Raw genomic sequence first — 23,663 nt, 5'->3', positions numbered from 1 at the left:
AGCCAACCATAGTGCTAACATTTTCTGTATAATTAAGACAATTTTATGAAAGGCAAAATAAATTATAATGTAGCAAGCACTTGTGATGGAAAATTAGTGCCAAATTAAATAACACTCAAAAAACCCAATTGCTAATAACATCCCTGATCACAAGAATTACTTATTGTAACCCAAGAGCCCAATAAGTCAAGCTGTTCTCTTCTTTGTGTTGCTATTACTTATTAATTATAAAATAGTATAAGAATGTGTATATGTGTGTGTGTGTGTGTATTTAAAACACACAGGCTCCAAACGTGAAGGACTGTGAGGTGCTTTTCTCCCTGGATAATGAGTAGGTAGAAAAGCAATTGAAAGCAATAGAATGCATTATTTAATGTCAGTATAGCTTTCAATGTGACTCAAACTTAATGATTTTGAGGGGAGAAATAAATGGGCTGAGCTCCATCAGATATCTACTCAATTTCACACTGTAGGTAGTGTTTTAAGAGAAAATTTACTATGGAAGTTAGAAAAGTAATTACTCTGCAACTACAGAATTACTGTCTCTTCAAAGATGCAAGTATAACTTGGCTTTGCCCACAGAGAAAAGCAGTCACAATAATGGGGGAAGATAGATACAGAAATACCCAGATCTAGAAGGAAAACAGTAATGAAGTATAAATTGCTATCAGAGCTGATTTTAAAAACCCAAGGAATTTATGTCATAAATTAGAGATCCACATTATCCAGGCTAGCCTTTCTTGGCTCTTCCCAATTGATCAATATCCTTGATGGTTTTTATTATTATTATTTTAAAAATATGCCCATTGACCAACGTTTTCACACTCCTTTTCATTATTGGGCTCATTCTCTTGTTATTGTCAGTGAGTTCCAAACTATGAACTCAACTATTTGTTTTCAGAACAGTGTTCTCTATCTCTCCTTCCTTAATCTCGTAGGAGACACTTAATTACTGTACGTGAACCACAGGTTCTGCACTGTTCCAGGCACTGCGGAAACAAAAAGGAAACAAACAGCCAAGTGCCTTTTTTTAAAAGAAATTTATGTTCCACTCTTTCAGCAAAACTATCCTTACCAAATTCTGCACCAGTTCAGTTATCTTTATCCTTTTTTTAGAGTTGACTGCAAGTCATTCTGCAACGGAGGAGAACACACCTGACTCCATATTGGATCATTCCTTTAGCTCTGACCTCTGTGCTCTGTTGCCTGCGCTTCGTCATGCTGGCCCCACACTACTTGTACAAGAATGTTGCCTATGGCCTGAAACATTCAGGATAGCCCATTCACAAGGCTCTGACCTTTAAAAGGTGTAACCCTTTTCTAACCATATGCATATTAAAAAGTTGCAGAACATAGAATAACATTTGTCTCCTTGGAGGTTTATAGGAACCTTGTGAACAGACGTCCCTGGACAGTGCTAAGAACAAAGGGTCCTAGCACCAAGAAGTTTGCAACAACCAGCCATGCCCCTCTGTCCCCTGTTAGTATAAAAGAAGCGTGAATTCTAACTCAAGTAAGATGGCTCTTTGAGACACTAGTCCACCATCTTCTCTGTCTGCTGGCTTTCCAAATAAAGTCACTATTCCTTGTCCCAACAACTCATCTCATGATTTACCAGCCCACGGTGTGGCACAAAGTAGGAGCCTCGACTCAGTAACAACTCTTACACTGCAGCTTCCAGTCTATCCTTTTCACCCTCTAAATACTATTTTTGTATGTAATTTGAAGCTGCATACATTTTCCTCTTGAGACTCTCCTCTGACTCAATCTTGATTTTTTTCCCCTCTTCTTCAAAACAGCAATTTATAGACAAGTGAAATTGGTTCCAATGCATTCAAGGAAATAAAAGCATCAAAGATCTAATAGTGTCATGCTCAATTCTGAGCAGCGCACACAGGAAATAAACAAAACAGACAAGCATCCTTGCCTTCAGAAAGCTTAGATATAGTTTGTTATACAGTTTCCTTTGCCTCGTTTGGGTGACTACCACAGGAGCAGGATGGTGCGTCCGTGTCCAGAAAACCTACCACACTCATTGAGAAAGCCTTGTCAACGCAGACTTAGCCACACCAGGAAAATACATTCTACATGATTTCAAATCACAAGGTAACTGAATAGAAAAGGTAAAATAAAAATCAAAACCAGAACCAAAATCTGCAATCACAATGAACTATTTTAAATGACTTGAAAATTTCAATATTGAACTGCAAATTGTGGGACATAATTAAAAAGTGAATGTGAAAAAATATTAGAAATAAGGTAGAAATCTACCCTTTCGATTAAATGCTGTGTATCTCCCGCTACAATACTATCTCTAAAATGAGTCTATTCTTTCTTTTCAAGTCATATTGAATTGGTCAGTCTCCCTCCCTGACTGATGTGCCTCAGGTAAATCCAAGAGCAGGAGACAGGAAGAGGGCAGGGCACAGCCGTTCAAGGAATGCTACAGCAATTAACATCAAAATGGTGCAAGATTCAACCCCCAGGAGGCCTTGAGGCTCAAGATGGTGGGAGATTTAACTTCTAGTAGACCTTGAGCTTCATTATATGCCCACTGTAATATATTAACATGGTGAATAACACGCCCACAGGCACCAAGGCAGTCCCAAGTCTAGCCACAAAAGGTCAAAGATGGGGAAATGGCCAGCTTCCTGGGAATCCCAGCCCCTTCCTCAGGCTAGTTAGACTGGTCCTGCCACTTACTTGCATATGAAGCTACCAAAGCCCATAAAAATGGGCAGCACTGCCCCTCAGGGCGGCAGCCTCTCTCTCTCTGTCTCTCTGTCTCTCTCTCCCTCCCTCCATTCAGAGACAGCCCACAGTCTATGGAGTGTGTACCTACTTTTAATCTGAGCACTCAACCCCCACACCTAGTGGCCTTTCTCTTGCCCTTCAACATATCTCTCTGAATAAATCTACCTTTACTCAACTGTGGCTCGCTTTTGGATTCTTTCTCGCACGAAGCCAAGGACCCACACCTGGCAGGGCACGTCTCAGGGGCTCAACCAAAGCCTGGGACATGGCCCTTCTTGCGCCCCACTTCCATTTCTCCTGCATCAAGCAGATGAGCAGTATTCCTGAGAGCTGCTGTAGAAAGGGCTTCTCTGGTCATAATCACTGTGATAACTTGCATGGCCAGAGTCACAGGTGGGTATAAATTTGAGCACTCCCCCTCCATCACCTCTTTACCAGAGTGGAGAGCCTTGGGGAAGGTCCTCTTGCCAGATGATCATTTACTTTTGCATGGCGTAGAGGCCTCTTCTGATTTGGAGAGGGATGAGGAAGGGCTAGGGGTGCTGATATAAACTTAGGCCAATCCCTCCAGGCTTTCAATTTTCATGTTTTAATGTATGTGCCACTCTTACCCTGAATTTATCCTTTCCATCTGAATTTTTATGTGCCTTCCCCGCTTTTTAATCATTTTGCTATCAGGAGCCACAATTTGCTTTCTATTACATAATACATGATTGTTTAACTGATTTCCACTAACTATGACTTAACACAGTAAAGAGTCATCATTTTCAACAAGATAGAAAGGACTTTGATCCGTATGAAATAGGAAGCGACTTGCCACAAAATTTAAAGGAAACTTATACAAGACAGGGAGGTGTGTGTGTGTGCGTGTGTGTGTGTGGGGGGGGGTGTCTTGACCCAGTTTCGAGGCTGTCAGTTCTTCCAGAGCAGAAGAGTAAGTCCCCATCCCAAAGGACCCCCCTCACTGCCCCAGGGCCGGGTACCAGGCAACCAGGGACGGCCCCCACCTCCAGAGCCTGCTGATATTCTCATTAGCCAAGCCTAAACCTGCTTTCCTTTCTCCTTTCTTTTCCACAGAAACTACAATAAAGGCACCTGTCCAGAGCCCACGTCCGCCCGCCCCCGCGCCTGGTGATCACCCTGGTGTCGCCCCTGAGCGGCCCCGCGTGATGTGCCGGGTTCTCCGGGGCAGCTGGGAGTAACCAGACCATCAACAGTTCCTGCCTCTGGTGACCCTTGAACCGCGACTGGCCCCATCAGGCCTCACTCACGGTAATGCGGCAAAACAACGTCCATGTGGGACTTTTCAGCAGTGTTTCATTTGCGAATGGTAAGAATAATATCAACACATCGGGGAACAAATGTGGTCAAGCCTAGGTTTACTTAGCTTCGCACAAATAAAGGATGTCAAAGTTTTACAAGAACTTTTACTGGACTGTTCGACAGCCTGTGGACTGATACTGCCATCCGGTGGGCAAATTAGTAAATGCAAGGAAGGTTTCTTGGTACGTGTGTGTTTTCCATCAGGAAAGGAGTAAAGGGATTATAGTGAATTATAGTTCAGTAAAGTGGCATATTCAACTGAACGTATAAAAAAAGATCAGTTTCTAAGAGTCATGGGATCCAACTTCTTCCCAAATGCATCTAACAAGTTCTACTAACTGGAACTAGATCCTTCACCTGTCATTTATGCAGCAAATTGTTTAATTTCTCTGAGCCTCAGTTAATTTACATTCATAATACCAGTTAATTTTCACAAGAGAACACTGTGAGGCATAGATTAATATTCTCATTTTTTAAAAGTGAGAAATCAAATTCTGTGGCTTGAAACAAATTAGGCATTCTACAGCAGTTAATCCTTCCAGTTCATCAACTCTTTGAATATTATTTCATTTATTAGAAATTTGGTTAATGGCACAAAAAACCCCCCCACCATCTTGTTTCCTTTGAAATTATTAGAAGTAGAAAACGATTCCTATTGCATTCGATTTTTACATACACAAAATTCTATACACAAATACATCACCAAATCAGATACGATCTCCGTTTAGACACAGAATATGAAGCCAGGATGAAGGTCTCTAGGGAAGAGATGACATCGTGAGAAAAAAGAAGGGTAAAGAGAAGAGTGGGAAACTGCTATTTGCTCTGGCCTGAGCCGGGCTTTTGAGGCCAGTGGAGTAGGTGGAACCCGTGTTGTGGGCTCTTTCCTCCTCACCCTCAGGGTGGACTCCTTGCTCGGTGCACAGGGCAGATGCACCGTTCAGCTGCACTGCCCTAAACCATCATTTGAACCCTGCGTAAAGATTCAGCAATATTAATTGTTTTTCCAATGTTGAATCAGCCAAATGCTCTAGAGCTTCAAAAATAAATCTATTTTGTGCTTTTGCAGATTAAAGAGCAAATTTAATCAGTAAGATAGAAGATTAAATTTAAGAAAATGAGCATTGCTTAGATACATAAAGAACATTATGGATATTACTAATTAGATTGTATGTGGTCAGAGAACTAAATCCAGAGTTAAAAGAATTTTAAGATGAAATACCATAAATAATACCATAAATAATTTAAATATTGCTGAATTTTAACCTGACACTCCCATTTTGCTAATTAGTTGTACTTGAAAGCTGAATTACAAATAATTTAATTAACATAAAATTGCGTTTCTAAAAAATATTAATTTCACTCATACATTTCTTTTATGTTTAAAGTGCTTTCCTTTTGTATTATTTTATGTGCAGAAATACACTCTGTGTTTTCAATATGGCAATACATGCCTTTTCCCCACCTGCTCTTCATAGATAAGAAATTTAACATAAATTCTGTCTTAGCTTGAAACAAAATATTCTGTTTAGGAATCAACCTAAGGAAAAATTTGATTGGAATAATAATAATCCGTTTCAAAATTTAGATACACAAAATTTAGATAAATAATATTTTTGAACCAATCAAAGAGTATCCTTTGTATTTCATGGTTTTCTACATCATTTTCCCCCAAATTTCTAATTTTATTCATTCAACTTTTTTTCCTAAATTGCTACAAAACACAGTGGCTCTGTCACATAATTCAGTCTCAGGTGGACTCCTTTCTCAAGGTGGTCCCTGCAAGCGACTGCTGTAGCCAAGATTACGGGAACACTGTAATTCTGATTCCTTTGTTCGTATAATTTCGTATCTACTCTGTTCTTCCTTTTTTGCCATCACTCACATCTTTCTCAGAGAAAGGGCAGGGTCTTTTTCTCTTGCTCACATTAACCAGGTGTCTGTTTGGAAAATGTACAGGCCAGAGTGCCTGGAAATCCGCTTTGGGTCTTCTCAACATCTCAGCCACCTGCTGTGTTCGCAGTAGCTCCATCCCCCAAACCTTACAAAATCCTTTGCCTGCTCAATTGCCTCAAAGCAAGGTTTTGAGGAGCCTGTTTCCCTGCTGTGCGGCAATAATATAGAGAAGTCTTTCATTCCTTCTCATCTCCTTCTTTGTATTAACAACCTTGACTTTTTTTTTTTAAGAGGCTAAACCAAGTTGTTTTATCGAATATTCGACATTCTGTTATTAACTGGTATTTTCTTAGGAGTCTGCAAACCTCCCAAAGTGGGATGTCCCTTCAGCAGGATTTCTTACTGGGAGTAAGTTGATAGTCCCCCATCCACTCCTGAGACAATGCACACTGGAGTTAAAACACGCCGGTTAAGCATTGCTTGCTGTGTTGCTGTTCTCTTGTAGAAAACTGTGATTATCTTCTTTTCATGTCCCAAACTCCAGTAGCCAAGGCTTTTGTTTGTATCAGATTTTTACTGAAAATATTTTGGCTCGGAGTGAAAAATTACATTACAGATTAGGACAATTTTAAATTGCATGTCAAACACCACTGCTCCGGTAAACTCACTGGCCAGCCTCCGCCGTAAGACCGTCTCCGTGCATATCCGCTTACTAGGCTCCACCCTTCTGTTAGGTTCCAGGTACCGTAACCCCTCAGACCCTTCCCTCTCTCTTTTTATTTTGATTTGACCATTAGAAATTTAAATAATAGCAGGGATACTGAGTTGTCTCGAGAAGCAAGAAGAAATTCTCTCTTCTGCCATTCATCTAAGTTAGTGGTTCAAATTGGTTAGCTTTTCCACTCATTTTTCCCCTGGGAAACTTGTAGGTTAAATACATTAAAGAAATAAATTATTCTGAGTTGACCATTAGAAATTTAACTAATAGCCCATATCGGGTTGTACTTGATATTTTTATTCCCACAAGCATTATTTTGCCATTTGTACAAAGTGGCTGGTTTCACACTGATGGAATGTCATTTTTATCCACATAGAATTAGATGCTCTTTTTAGTCGTAATTACTTGCTAACCTGGTTATCACAGTTTTCAAGCACAACTATCTTCTCAAATTCATGACCCTTGGAATAGAACTCAACATTGGTAAAAAGAGAGTATTTTGGTTTCATCTATTTAAATAGGTTATTAAATAACTTTTAACTGACTTAAGGAAATATTGTGTTCTCAATCAAACTCTTATACCAGCTGAACGTTCTTAGCGGCATTATTAAGGAAGTCTTTTTTGCCATTATTTGGTATGAATTTATACATTGCTCAGTCACTTACATAGACAAATTAAAACTAAAATCTTAGATATTTATATTTAATATAGGAATATCCTTTCTATGGAAGAGTGGCTTATTTGAGAGTCTTTATAATTCGGCATTCTGTAATAAAACATTATTTTAATAATTATTTTTCAAAAATTTTAAATAAAAATTTCCTGAAGAATAATTTAGCCATCTCATATTCATCATGATCATATAACAGACTAATTAGTGTATAAAAACTTTTCCCTTAAAGATATGTCTAATTTCAAGTGCATTATGTGAGTGTGAGAAGGATCAAGGGTACTGTCTTCACAGCTACAGAAACAGAGACAATAAATTGCTTAAAACTCATTTTATAGCGTAAGTATGATACGATTTAAGGTACTTAAATAATCTGGGAACACTACTGAGCTCAAAGTTAAACACGGACTCACACAAACAGTACTTTTTGCTCTGTGCAGGGTCTAGTGAGGAAATTAATATATTGCCAACCATTCAAACTTTGATTTCAAAGCGAAAATTTAAGAGAGCAACTTTATATATGACGTATTTGCATGAGTTTCTCTGCATAACTTTTGTTTTTATTCTAGCATGCTTTTAATAGATATACTTTAATAAAAGAGCTATATTTGGCTATATCCCACATGGAAGAATCCTATTTTATAAAGTGGTTATTATATAAAGTCTTACTCATATTACAAGCTTATTTCTATTATGAGACTAACAGTGTACGTTAATACTGCATTCCTGCATGTAGCCAACAAAATTCACTTAGCCAACTTTCAGCAAATATATATTTTAAAGTTACATACATCTAGCAATTATTAATAAGGGAAATACTATTTTTACTCAGGTTTCGGGGAGTTCAAGGACCCTTCTGAAAAGCTACTGAAGTTATGACTTTTTATAGTTTTAAATAATACAACTTTAAATAAAGGTCTAGTAAGCTTTCTATGCTTAGATGCATAACCAACTCATTCAATTTCAGTTATTCTTAAATTTCGTAATAATCACTGTTTTATGAGTTGTATAATTTTCTGAACTCTGTTTCTAACGCATTTGAAACATCTTAATGACAAAGAATTCTTCAATGCGTGAGACACCAATACAAACGATGAACTTGCTAACACTAGAAGAATTCTTGTCTTTTTTAGGTTCCACTTTGGCTGACAAGCGCTATACTCGCTGGAAGCTTACAGTGTTATTGAATCAGCCCACACACCATACCATTCATCCATTTAAAAATGAACAATTCAGTGGATTTCAGTACATTGGCAGATATGTGTAACCATCTTTACAGACGTACGAAATTTTTTTTTCAGGAACAAAACTCTCATATAATAGTCTCTCACATACAAGTACTTTACATTCAAAAACCCTGAGCGTGTATTTGAATGTCTACATCACACTAAGTATGGTGAATAAAATACTTGTTTAAAATGTGAAGGATAACTTAGAGATTTTTACATAAATTCCGGTTTCGTAGGTCAAAGCAGAAACTGCACTGGACAAAGTCAAGCACACAAAGAAGATGTTATTCAGAGCAACCGCATTAGGGGAGAGAGTCCAGAACTCAGTCTGAGCTCAACTCTGCTGAAACAAAGAGAGTCTTAAGAGCTGGAGTAATGAGATCTTCAGGCATCTGTGTTTGCTAACTGACCTTACCCAGACGAAAAATAAACACGCTCCTATCTTCCTGACGTGAGCTAGTTTTACACCTTGGAGCGAGGTGTCCATCAAAGTCTCCTGCCCCCTCTCCCCACACTGAAACTGGGAGATGGAGGCACCATCTTACTTGATGATGACATTTCAAAGGCATGGCTTCCAGGTCCTTCAGAAAGACGTTCTTGGGTTATAAAACAGGCAAGAAGTTTAATTTAAAAGCTTTACATCTCAAAGTGATAGAGGAAGATTTTTACAAGTTTTCTAAAAAAAAAAAAAAAATGTTTTAGGAAGTTGAAGGTCATGGGTCTGGCTGAGAATCAGGAAGAAGTCTGTCTAAAGTTTAACCAAACTAAAGAAAACCTTAAGGCCAGCTTGATCAGGGGCACTGGCCCCTGGGAGGTGTGAGATTTCTTTGTGAAAACCTTCTGAGTGGGATTTCTCAAGGCCTTATGATTGGCCAGAACAGCTGAGTGTCTGGCGGTCCTACTGCTCCCTTGGAAAATCAAACCAATGCCTCTTCTTGCTACCACCTGTCCACCCCCGCCACCAAAAAAAAGAGGATTATGCGTAGAGTTATTACATTTAAAAGACGGATTTATTTGCTAAGCTCTGACTCTGATAATTAAATATCTGACAGCCCAATACAAAACTCACATGTCACTGCTTTGCCTTTTACTGACACCTGCTGGCCCGTTTATGAAAATATACTTATCTGGCTATTACAAACAAACACGAACAGAAAAAAGCCTTCCTGGAAATAAAGACAATCAGGTGTCCACGCTCAGGCCTGATGGAGTAACTGGCGCCGCGCTTGTCCCCCAGTCGTAAGTAACTATACAAGTGGACAACAACACCTGAAGCAACAGTCTCCCGGCATCGAACAAAGGCAGCGCAAGACCATCATCCCTGAAAGAAGAAAACCAGGAAGCACACGGATCACCCGTTCTGCCTGGAGGACTTACGTGCTGTGGTGCCCGGAGGTGGAGCCCAGGAGGACGGGTCTCGCTGAGCTGAGAAGGCAGAGCTGAAGCTCTGAGTGCTGCAGCAGCCGGGGTTCACCCATCCGGCAGCGTCAGAGAAGCGGCTGCCGTGCAGAGGGAGGCTGGAGTGGGGGTTCACCGTGGGTCTCCCGGGCCGGGTTACGCGTGAACACTGGGAGGTTCCGTGCAGCGCAGCAGAGAGCAGCTGGCAGACTGGTTAACTGCCCCTGGGAGCTCCAGTCCTGGAGGAGGGAAGAGGCCTTGCCGAGTGCCTGGGACACTCAGGGGACACTCTAGACAAACCAGGCTTTCCAACTAAGGGCGAAGCTCCAAAATAAAGGACCTGCGCCCTAGGACTAAGATAAAAACTGAAACAGATCTGCCATGATAAAGAATAAAACCAAGCCTGACAAATCAAATGTAACTCCGGTGACCTAAGTCCTTTCCAAACACAACTATCAATGAAGACGATATAATCTATTCTCCTTATGCCTCTGAGGCCTTGAGGAATTCAGATTCATCTGCAAGGACCTCAGTTTGGAATGAAAAATATTTGAACCAGAAATGAGTCCACCGTCTTAGTCAAAGTGGTCAAATCTGAAAACAATTAAAAGCCGATGCCCTGCTCATCCAGTCATCCACCCCCTGACGGGGATCTTACGAAACAATAGGAGTGGAGCAGCCAAGGAGCCGTTTTTTGCAAATGCTTAGTTTTCCCAGCAGGCGTGAGTGCTTGAGGCACAGTGAGACTGCGGACAGGACAGCGATGCTGTTGTGAGAGGCCCAATGAGAAAGGGGAGGGAGAGTGAGGAGCTTCTGTGTTGGGAGGGTGGAGAGCTATGGGTTGGGCTCTTCCCACGCGCATGAATGGGATGGATACAATGCGTGCTTGGTCCTGTTGGCCGGGCCCTTTTCACGTGGGCTGCTGTCCAAGTCCGCCCTTTGCCCAGTTCCAACTGGCCACACGAAAGGACAACTTTTAGAACTGCCCGGAGGGCGGCAAGAGATCACCACCCTTGTTAAGACAGTGGCTGAAGCAGGAGTACTGTTTCTTACTAAATCCCCTCTTAACAGTCTTGACCGGTCAGTGTGCAAAGCAGACACCCTGGAGGTCAGGAGCACAGGGTGTCTCTGGTGGCTTCGGCTGGGTCGAACGTGGAAAAGACTGAACAAGAAAGAGGTCAGAGAGCTCGGCAGAAACCTGTTTGCCCTCCCAGACTAGCGAGGGCCTTCTTTTCAACTGAGCCAGGCTCAGCCTGCGTGCTTTTGGATGGAATCGAGTATACATTTACTGTTTTCCCATGGGGATATTTGAATTCACTGGCGTTCGTCATAATTAGGTGGAGAAGGACTTGGAAATGATAAACATTAAAAGCCAGTTAGTGCCTTACAGTGATGATATCACCATAATTGCCTCCCCTGAGGATGAAGCAGGAGGAGTTAAGAACTGTAGTCACCTATGTGACAATACAGGCTAACTGATAAATTCAGCTAAAATTCAAAGCACACTGAAATTCCTGGGAATTACATGGTGAGAGCAGTCAGGAATGATTATGCAATGGTAACAAATAACCCCCAAACCTTAGTGGCTTTTAACTACACTTGCAGATTATCTGGGTGTCTAGTCTACAGTGTCTTGTTCTGGGCCCTAGGCGGACAGAGCAACCACCAACTCTAATGCGGATCACTGCGGTAGCAGAAAGAGATCAATCACAGGAGTTTCACATCACTTTCACTCATGTTTGTTCACCTAGACAAGTTACATGGCTATGCTAATCTCAAAAGGCATATAAACACAAATTTTTTTATGTGGGGAATTTGGCAAGACTTAAAGCTCTAAGAATCAGCACTGTTGAAAAGAAAATTCAGAAAAAGGCAAATGGAAATTCTTCATAACCATGTTAGCATGTTACTTCTTCTTTGATATACAGCCACAGTTCGAGTTTATGAAAATTAAGTTACTTGTGTATTAACATATTTATGGGCACACTGCAAAGCTTTCTGCCATGGAAAATGAGAAAGATAGCATCTGTTAGCCTATGTGAAGGAAACTTCCAGATGAACGGTGAAGGCAAATAGTGTAAAATTGGTGAAATAAAAAATACTTACATTAAGATATTAAGTACATTTTGGTTCAGATCATTTAGAGAATCACATTGATTTACATGGGTCAGAATGAAGAGGCCATAACGATGGTTGTTTTTTAACAACACAGTTATTTTTCTAAGTGCAACCAAGCAGTTGACCCAAAATTATGTCAGATCCTGAAAAGAGCTGTCGCTCCCACACCTGCCACACAGATTGGGTGCCACCTAATGGATACAATGAGTCCACGAGTCAGGAGGCGCTGCTGTGTATAAGAGGAGCAAAGAACGCGAGAACCGTTAAAAACAATGTTTTCAGTCGTCACTAGAACAGCAGCTGCTGGAGATGATGATAACCCCAGGAGAGCCCACCCACTCCTTCAGCTCTTCCCAGACAGAAAGTCGGCCCCCTCACAGCCGAGTCTAGAAGTCCTCACCTCTTCCTTGGTGGAAAGTCTCGTCTCCCCAGAGGGAGAGCAAAAACAGTCCTGAGGCAACCTCACGTGGTGAATAAATCAGAGAGAAGAGGAGGAGTTGTTGCCACTCTCCTCTCCTTTCCCTGGGCTTAAATAAATCAATCTCTTTCTTTTTTTAATGTAGTTGGTTTTAAGTTGTTTCAGTTTAGTGGATACACAGTAGATTATGGAGAAATAAAATAGGTCATCTGTAAACAACCCCTTTAACTGAACTGGAAGTCACTGACACTAGACCTTGTGTAGCTGTAAGATAATTCTCACTTACATTCTATAGTTTTACAAATTACGTGACTCCTTCTGATTTAGGGAGAGATATGATTAAAATAGATTCAGCTACTTCCATTCCACAATGAAGACTTGCTTCTCTCAATATCATAAGGCCTTCTTCAACAATCTCGCATTTTTCTACTTAGAACATCAAACCAAATATCATAGATCATACTGTTAACATACTAAATGCTCAGACAATGAGCCCTTTGGGCCAGCTGGACACTTACGCTCAAAGCGAATATATGTTCTTTCATCAAATGTGGTAGAGCAAAATGCTGTGTAATGTGAGTGTGTACCTTCATTCTCTCGAGAAACGAGCCAATTTCTCGATGGCTGTTCTGAGACAGAACTAGTGAGGTCAGACTTTTTTCTATTAACTTTACTGGCTAATAATCCAGTGAGTTAACTGTAACTGTTTTTTTTTTTTTTAAACAATCACTGGGGATGCTTAAAAAAAAACAACTCTGATCACAATCTCAGAAGTTCTGATTTAATTTGTCTGGGTGGGTTCCATGCATTTGTATCTTTTTTAAAAAGCTCCCCTAGAGAACCACTGGATTGGGCCAGGAGTCATGCCCTGGGGTTAAAGAACCCAGAGGCAAAGTAACGTTTAAACACAAAGCACTGAATTCCAGCCAAGTAATCTTTCTTTAATGGAACACTATAGAAAACTACTTAATGACTGAGAAGATGCCATAAAAACCTTGGCAAGGTAATGTGTGAAAAAGTAATCAGATAATGTCACTATAGTTTTTAAATTCTAGTTTTGCTTCCTCATGATACACCCACATAAACTTTGGAATTCAGGATATTAATGATCTGTTTAGGACCATGTATAATAATGAAAGAATTAACTTTTGTTTTATGTAATTGCTCCTGATTTTATGTAACTTTTATATGTGTGTGGTTTATGTAGTATATGTTCTTACTTGGCAGGGGGAGGTAATTAGGTTTTATTTTATTTTTAGAGGAGGTACCGGGGATTGAACCCAGGACCTCAAGCATGCTAAGCATGCACTCTACCACTTGAGCTATACCCTCCCCCCTGTAATATATATTCTTCGTATTAAATTATTCTGTACTCCCTCTCTACTATTTCTCTACTGTGACCAGAGAATGAGAAGAGACACATTATAACATTGAGAACAACAATTCTAAATTCCCCCGTCCTATGGTGGACTGAAGCATCACCCTTGTACAGCTAAACATATATCAAGTGTATTCTTGACCCTCACGTCATTGACACAGGTTACCCAGTGTATCCCATAGACAGTCCCTATTCTTGAAGAGCTAATCATCTGAGTATAAGAAGTATCTATTCTAAAAGGAGGCATTATTATTTGGGAAAAAACTTCTTATGAGTGGGATATATATATAAAGACAGGGTTAAGATTCATAGCTCAATACACTGTGTCCACAGGCCAGCTGAGCAAGAACTTTCTCTTCTGTTGCAGATGAACAAGCATCAGGAAAACCATCAAACTGGTAATAACTGAACACTGGGCACAACAGTAGCTTCTTCAGTGGAGAATATGGTGGAAATGTATGTAGTCAGAAGAAGCAATAGCCTAGGAGGATCACTGGATCAAAAGCAAATGGTTTACCACGGTTTCATATCATAAAAACTGATGGGACGGTTTGGAAGACAGCTTGCACTAAAGGAGAACCCAGATTGAGTCTGTGGAGCAATATGTTGTGCTGTCACTTTTTATTAAGCACATCATCCTATCAAACATATAATTGAGTATCTAGAGAGACATAGTTAATAGTTTCTCTGTTTCCCCATCTCTGTTGTCATGGCAACAAATGTAGAAGACCCACTGAGTGATCAGTCATCTGAAATGAAGGAGAGAAATTCTAATATAAACTTCTCTATTTTCTTTTGCTTGAGAAGAAGCAGTCAGAAGCCCATTAAATGGGATCCTATTAAACACTGATTTCTCCCAAAATTTTGTGACTCACTATTATTTTCAGACTTCAGATCATCTGTCAAAGTAGATGTTAAGATTTTCTGCCAAAGTAGAAAATTTTCATGTGCCTCTACTTGTAAAATATAGGCTCTTTTAATTATATTTGTAAAACTGTTCTCTCTCTCTCCTTGATTTATGTCTAATGAATATATTCAAGTGAGTTCTTTGTCTCCATGTATCTTATCATGAGTGATTCTGCTATGAAGGAATAGCTATCAATAGATCATTGCAAACTTCATTTTCAGCAACAGAAGCAATTACAGGCATCTTTGCCCCAAACACTATGGAAATGGCAACTGAAATTAGTATTACTTCTTGGTTGACTCCCTCATGCATTTTTTCATTCTAACATTTTTGCTTCTTGAAGTTTCTAACTACAGAACAAAATACAAATAAAGTTCATCCATGTTATAAGCTACACCAATTAATACACTTGATAAGAAGCCTCTAACAAACATGGTGAATCCCTAAATTTTAGTAGTATAGGAGCAGAATAGCATTTTTGAAATATTTACTGGTGTGTGGAATTCTCTAATTCCTATTTGTCTTCAATTGACTCTCTAGCCATTGAATCAAATCACTGTATTACTCAGAGGAAGGAAGAGTGCAATCTAGAACAAAGTGATCATTATTTTACTTTAACTTTCCAAACCATTATTTTTTATTTTAGAAATTACAAACAGTAAAATTTACTTTTTGTGGTGTATAGTTCTGTGGGTTTTAACAAAGGCACAGAGGGGAGGATATAGCTCACATGGTAGAGCATGTGCTTAGCATGCATAGGGTCTTGGGTTCAATCCCCAGTACCTCCTCTAAAAATAAACAAATAAACCTAATCCCCCCCTTAGTAAAAAATAATTTAAATTAAAAAAACACAAAGGCATAGAGTAATGTATCCACCATTATAGTCATGACACAAAATAGTTCATCACATCCCAAATTCCTTGCCTGCCCTTCTAAAGACAGCCTACCCCTTGGACCTGCAACCCTGGGAACCATTCATCTGATCTCTGTCTCTGTAATTTTGCCTTTTTCTACAATCTGTGCATAATTTCTTTCACTTAGCAAAATGCATTTTGAGTCATCTACATCGTTACAGGAATGAATTGATTGTCTTTCTTACTGAGAGTATACACTGGAATAGAACTAAGAGTCAGAAATAAATACTTCCATTGACGATCAGTTGATTTTTGAAAAGCACAGCGAAACGATTTCTTTTCAACAAATGATGCTGAGACAAGTGGACATCCACACAGAGAAAAATAAAGTTAGGCTCCTACCACACATCATATACAAAAATTAACTAATGCTGGATCAAAAACCTAAGTACAGTAGCTAGTATCTGCAAATCCCAAACTACTATACTGACTACTGTACATAAAATAGGCAAATAGCAAGGTCTTGCTGCCTAGCACAGGGAACTACACTCAATACCTTGGAATAGCTTATAATGAGAAAGACTGTGAAAAGGAATATATTATATATATATATATATATATATATATATATATATATATATATATATATATATTTTACATATATATGTAACTGAATCACTCTGCTGTACACCAGAAATTAACATAACATTGTAAACTGACTATACTTCAATAAAAAAAAATTTTTAAATAGAATTTTAAGTAGAAAAATCCCCTAAGTATAGGAGTTAAAACTATCAAACTGTTAGAGGAAAACATAAGAGTAACTCTTTGTGACCTCAGTTTAGGCAACGGTTTCTGAGAAAAGACACCAAAAGCACATGGGACAAAATTTTAAAAGAAAAACATAAATTGGATCATGTCAGTTTAAATTTTTGTGTTTCTTGGTCTTCCAGAAAGTCAAAAGACAACCCATGATATGGGAGAAAATGTTTGCAAGTCATATATCTATTGATTTAGGTCTTTAATTTCTTTCAAGGATATTTTAAAACTTCCGTACATTTGTCTTGAATTTCTTGTTAAATTTATCCCTAGAGATTTTAGTTTTGATGCTATTGTAAACAGAATTTTTTTCTTAATTTTATTTTCTGATTGTTAATTACTAGTGTATAGACATGAAATTGTATTTTGATCTTGTATTGCCTTTAAACACTTTTAAATCTTGAGTCTTCTTTCAAACAGGTATTGCCTCAGTAGCCCTGTATGCCAGGCTTTTGTGTGAATTATAATAATACAAAGAATTTTTTAAAGATATTAAGAAAGCAATAAGTAAACATTAGTTCATTTGAATGAAATATCTCTAATATTTTGACATATACTTTTCCTACGCCAATTTTAGAGCACGTAACTATGAAGCATGAACGATTCTTAGGAAACAGAAACAAATTTCTGTGAGTTCCATGACAAGTAAGTTCTAAATGTCACAAATAGGTAGTAACATTTAGCCAGGTCCACAAAACTATCTTTACTTGTACGTGATCTCATTTGGGTGTGCATTATTGTGAGGACTTGTGAGTGTGTGAATCAATAACCAAATAATCCAGCACCTTTGGTTCCTGGACCAGATCCTAGACTGACCCCTGCCTCACAATGCTCAATTAGGAAGACCTCTGCCTTTAATGGCCTTGGAGTTAGGTGGCTAAGAAGAAAAAGTAAGCATAAAATTGAAAGCAAAATGATTCAAAGCTGCTCCTTTTATGTAAAGGGGGAAAAAAAAACCCTGCAGAAATGTTCTTCACTTTAGAAATCAAGGAAAAAGTAGAAACCAAATTTAACAAAGCTATAAAACAAATCTATATAGTTGGCATTTTCACATTTTCATCATCTTATTTCCAAGAGGCATTAACTTTTCAATACAGTCATTGTAACAAAAATCCAGCACTGTTGAATGATCACAATAAATGAGCTGTTCAAAGGAAATTTTAATTTATAACACAGTTACTGAATGCATTTGCTGTGATTATACAAGGATCAATCCATAGGATTTGAGAAGGGCTGAGTAACGTTGATTTTCAAAGTTACCCATAAATCATTGAAACAAAGCACAAGTGCTAAAGTTAGACCGTTGAGCGAAGCTGTACTTTTAATTACGCCAATTATTCCCTGAGCTATGTGATCCGGGCAAAGGGAATTAACATAAACTATGCATTATGTCATACCTCTAGCTCATGACTAAATCAAAGATAACTGGGTATGTACGCCTTCATTTGTATTCCTATGTACGTTTAAATGATTTGACAAATGGGAACAGGGGAGCTGAGACTTGGAAATACTGTGTTTACTATCCATGGAAGATTAAATGCATCCTAAAATGTTCCCAAGGGACCACAGTGGTAAAATGCTCTCAGACAGGACTGCAGGGTGACCGAGAGATAATCTGAAATCACGGGTCAGTTCCAAGTACAAGTTCCAAATGTACGTGAGATGTCTGCAACCAAGATTATTTGGGCGAACTGGGAATAGAGAACCAACTTCAGCAAATGGAACACTCATTGTTTTCATTCATTCTGTTGCTTGCTGTCTCAAAAATTTCTAACTCATATATTTCTCCATATATCTTTTTATACTGGTCAACATGGGGAGTAGGAGTCACAAAAATAACCTTGATTCTTGCTGTATCTCAGCCTAGTAGACACTGAGCCCGTGAGGTACGGTAAGTGTAGGAGACAGACAGGAAAACTGACCAGGGGTCCAGGGTAATTCAGGAATAAAATTTAAACATAACTGCTTTTCTTAATAAAGTTATATCTCTTCCTTCTACATTACTGTTACATTTTCTGATAAAATCTGGTCATTCTATCAGAAAGGTGGTGTTCTTGGCACTCAGGAAATAAAACTATAAAACCACAGTACAGCTGAAAAATGTTTCCATTTTTTGGGTTTTGTCAAATTATTTGAAATACCTTTTACTTAAATAACAGATTCGTAATCTTTACATCTTTCTACTTCACATAGTTCCAGATCATATCTTTCTTGATGCTGCCACCTGGGATGTCTACTCACACTTCCAGGCCCATCTATAGCCCATTTGTTCCACATCGTGCCTCTAACACAAGTCTTTGCGCGTGGAAAGGCAGAATGACAAACCAGACAGAATATGAGTTTTGAACAGTGAGTTCAAAAACCTACCTCAAAAACCATTTTTAAAGTCTGTAGTATTAATAATATCAACACAAATTGAAGCCCTACTAAATTCCAGGCACTGTGTAAAGAACTTTATATACACAAACCAATTCATTTACCAGTGAGGAAGCATGAGTACTATTTATTACAGACATGGGGAAAGTGAACACAGGGAGATAGATCAGGGAACCTGCTAGCGAGGGTCAGAGCTAGGATTCGACCCCAGGCATCTGTGCTCTTAAACCTGTTTGTCACACTTTTTTTATTTTAATAAATTCCAATATTATCATAAAATATCTATAGAATTTGTGCCTACATTCTACACTGGGGTCTTAGAGTAGGAAAAAAACAGACATATTTAGATGGACATTTTAGATGGGAAGAGTTGGATACCATTCGAATTACAGCAAACAAAAGTGGCAAGTGAGGCATGGCCTCTGGCTGGAGCCAATATTCCTAAGTCTCTTGCTATGGGCTGGGCGAGCAGCCCGTGGGGAAAGTAAGGGGCTGGCTGGGCAGAATAAACATTAAAAGTTGTGCCCTGAATGGAGGACTAATATGAAAGCCAGACAGCAGAGGGAAAACAAAACCAAACAAACAAGCAAAAAACAAAACAAAACAAAACTGACTTTGCAATCAAAAGGAATTAAGGGACCAAATGAGCTGAGACAAAAGCCCAACAAAAAACTGAACAACTGAAGAACATAGAGCTATTATGATTCAACAAAAAATGAGACTGTTTAGAGTCAATCCAGTGTGGTGATGACTTTTCTCCATTCCAGACCTATTTCTATAGGGCTGCATTGGAAATATTGAAGGAATTAATTTAGACCAGTGTCTTCAAACATTCCTTCTCAGACTCCTGGATCAGATAATCATTGAGTTATTACAAAGGATCCAACTGTTAAATCAGACTCAAATGAACCAGAGGTCACATTCAGTATGAAGCTTTACTGAAAGCTTCTAGGATACAAGTAGCTGTGAAGCACAAAGTAGAGAGAGGAGTGAGATTGTCAACAGTTCCCCAGGTCCTTTCTTGCTGGCTCAGACTACACTAACTTAGGAAGCCTGTAAGTAACGTAAGATGTTACATTAATTACACAGAAGGGAGCTTTTTCAGTCATGAAACATCTCTGTTATATACTCGATAGCTACATAGCTTGTGTGATGTTCTCCAGAGAGCTAAGCCCTATAAATCCATACATCTCAGTCTGTTTACTGTATGTAAGCTAACTAGGACCATGACATTGTGCTAATGTGGCTTTCCCTTTTAGATCGAGCTACTGAGATCTAAGCTGTCTCTCAAATTAGAAACCTCAGATTCTCCAAACTTTTTTTTTTTAATCTTTCCAGTGCACTTTGGAAATTTTACTTCCTAAATAGCCTTTGACCCCCTATTGCCTTGTGCTGCAAAGCTCTCATCCTTTCTTGGATTATTGCAACAGCCTTTAAAACTCATGTTCTGACCTCCAGACTTGTTCCTCCTCTAAGCTGTCCTTGAAACTGCCATCAAAATCACTGTCTTTTTTTCCCCTTCTTCGAGACAAGTTTCATTATACTACCCCGTATTTAATTCACTTTGTTTTCACGTTGTCACAATACTAACGTTAAGGACCTATAATTTCCTAGTTGTTTGTAGCAGAACTCTGTATCTTATACTCTACTCCAGCAATATCAAAGTGTTTATCGAAACGATTTTTTATTTTCCACATAACTCTGATTATCATCACTCCATATTATCTGCCTGGTAAGATCTGTATTTCAGAACCCCATTTGGATGTTGGTTCTTTTATGTTTCAAGTTTTCTCTATATGTTGTGCACAATCCTATAGTCGCACTTTGAACTGAAAATAAATTTCTTAAAAACAAATTATTTTCACTTTTTGGTCTACCCTCCTCTACCCTAAGTTCTGGAGACACAGTCTCTCTGGCAGTCATCTCTGTTGGTTACACCAGTGTTATTCATTATGTTAAAACATATTGCAGTATATTTGGAAAAAGTTCAAAAGAAAAAAATTAACTTAGTAATACCCCTTTAAGAAATTTATGTTGAACTAAGTCTCTTAGCAGCAAGAAAGGAATCTCTTTTCATAGAATTCCTATAAGTTATAGAGGGCAAATTCATGCATTATTTCATGTAATTCAAGGTCTATGTCAGATGCTTGGTTGAGAGAATACAGCAATGGGAACACTAGTTAAACGTTCTATGGCGAAAATAATTTTGACTGGCCATGAAATTAAAAATACTCCAAGTTCAAGGGTGGAGAGGTGACACAGGTTAACGAGTATTACCCTTTCTTTAATTTAAACATTACGAGTTTTCAACAACATGTAAAGTAGATATTCAAATAACTGAAAATGTTGTATACCTCAAAATGATAGAGAACAATTTTTATTAGGTTCCTCATTATTAACAGGACACTACTGAATAGACCAGATTGCAGATTTCTAGAAACTCTACAAAAATACATTCGCTTAATTCATAGAATTGATATTGGAAGAAACCATGATTTGAACTAGTTTAGATGTGCCATATATATATATATATATATATATATATATATATATATATATATATATATATATACACACACATATATAATATATATAATGGAATATTACTCAGTCATAAACAAGAATAAAATAATGCCATTTGCAGCAAAATGGATGGACCTAGAGATTATCAGATTATGCGAAGTAAGTCAGACACAGAAATACAAATATCATATGATATCACTTATATGTGGAATCTAAAAAATGATACAAATGAACTTATTTACAAAACAGAAAGAGACTCAAAGACACAGAAAATAAAGTTATGGTTACCAAAGAGGAAAAGGGAGGCATAAATTAGGAGTTTTGGATTAGTAGATACAAACTACTACATATAAAATAGATAAACAATGAGGTCCTACTATACAGCACTGGGAACTATATTCAATGTCTTATAATAACATATAATAAAAAAGAACATGAAAAAGAATATGTATGTATAACTGAATCACTCTGTTGCATACCACAAACTAATACAACATTGTAAAGCAACTAGCCCTCAATTAAAAAAGAAAGAATCTCTATCCCTAATTCTTGTGTTTTTATCTCTAAAATATAAAAGTTTACAGGCATTTTAACTTGAATGAATGCAACAGCTTGGAAAACAGAGGGTACAATGTCCTCTGCCATAAAGAATCATGACAATATTTGGTCGTATCCTGAATGATTAATAAAAATAAAAGCAATGCTATGGAGCATTATTTGTACCTAATATATTTTTTAAAATCTCTGGCTCTATTTGACATAATAAAAAATTAAATAAGCAAAACTAATTAATTACGCACTGAGCCTATACATCGCCAGTACCCCAGGTCTCTTACTGGGTCCACCTTCCTCTTTGCCTGTTGGTGGGAAGTGACTGTTAATGGGCTAGAAATGAGGAGTTAACACGTATACTATATCAAATTCTTTCCCTCTTCATATTTCTCTCTACATTCAATCCTGTATTTCCCTCTACTTTTCTCCTCATGCAACACTAATTCTTAACATCCCTACTTCCTTTGAAGTTATTTGATTTTTTTATATACTGAGAAAACATCTTTTTTATTTTTTCAGCTTTATTGAGGTATAATTAACAATTACAACTGTAAGATATTTAAAGTGTATATTGTGATGATTTGATTTATGCATACATCATGAAAGAAAAAGCTAACACATAGAGAATGATTCAATTTTTAAAAAATATTTGATATAATCATTTGATGTTATTCAAACAGCATCGCTGTGGTACAGGCACCATTATCATTCCTATTTCAGAGGAAAGGAAAGAGACGTGCATATATCAAGCGATTTGACAAATGGCTCTACTGGTAGGTAGTGTGAGTGAATTGGAGCAAGGTGTCTGGCAGGCTCTCTGTCATACACACTTGAGAAAAAGCCTGGCTAGCTTTGAATTTGGGGTTTATTACTCATCAGCAGCATGCTGTTAGACACATTAGTTAAACTCTTTAAATCTTAGTCACTCATTCACAAAACGGAGATAATAAAGCACTTTAAGTGTAATATTAATAGAGAAATAAATGAGACCATGTAAGTTAAGATCCTTAGCATACCATCTGATACACAGTAAGTGCTCAATTAACGTTAACTCTATTATCTCAGAAAAGGGAGCTGAAAAACGCTAATTTCACCATCAATACGGAGCTACCTAATACCATTTTGTGAAATATGGCTAATATACTTTTGGAGAATTGTTAAAGGTCTTGATCTTTAGGAACATTCAAAATGGTGTTGCAAGAAAAAAATGAATTAAATCACTGCATAGAAGCTTGGTGGAAGCCACAGTCCCTTTTAAATAAAAATGCAAGTATCAAAAGGCAAATATATCAGCCCCTGTCATTCCCTTTCCTGACTCTCTGCTCCAAAATGCAGAAAATTCTATTTATCCAATTTAGCTGAAATAGAAAAACATCCTATGCATTATTTTCTTTTTTACAGATACAGAATGCTGCTGTATGATATTGAAAACGATTTCAACTCAGGAAGCCCATGCAATTAATTCAAGCAAGTAAATATATGTTAACTTACTGAATGTTCACAGTAGAATTTCTTTCTTTACAAGAGGAGGAATGTTTGTCTTTCTCATTTACTGACGTATTCTAAGCACACCAAGAAAAGCCCCTGACATTTAATAGATGTTCAATAATTTTTGTTGAATTAGTAAAAACAACAAATACATGAACAAAGTTGAATCTATCTACCTACATCTATCTACCTTCCACGAACCCATTCCTTTTTCATCTTCTTAACGTTCCAAAAGAGAGGG

This window comes from Camelus bactrianus, chromosome 30, assembly GCF_048773025.1.
Source record: "Camelus bactrianus isolate YW-2024 breed Bactrian camel chromosome 30, ASM4877302v1, whole genome shotgun sequence".
Classification (NCBI taxonomy): Eukaryota; Metazoa; Chordata; class Mammalia; order Artiodactyla; family Camelidae; genus Camelus; species Camelus bactrianus.
The sequence above is the reverse complement of the archived record's forward strand: the minus strand, read 5'-3'. Positions refer to the sequence as shown.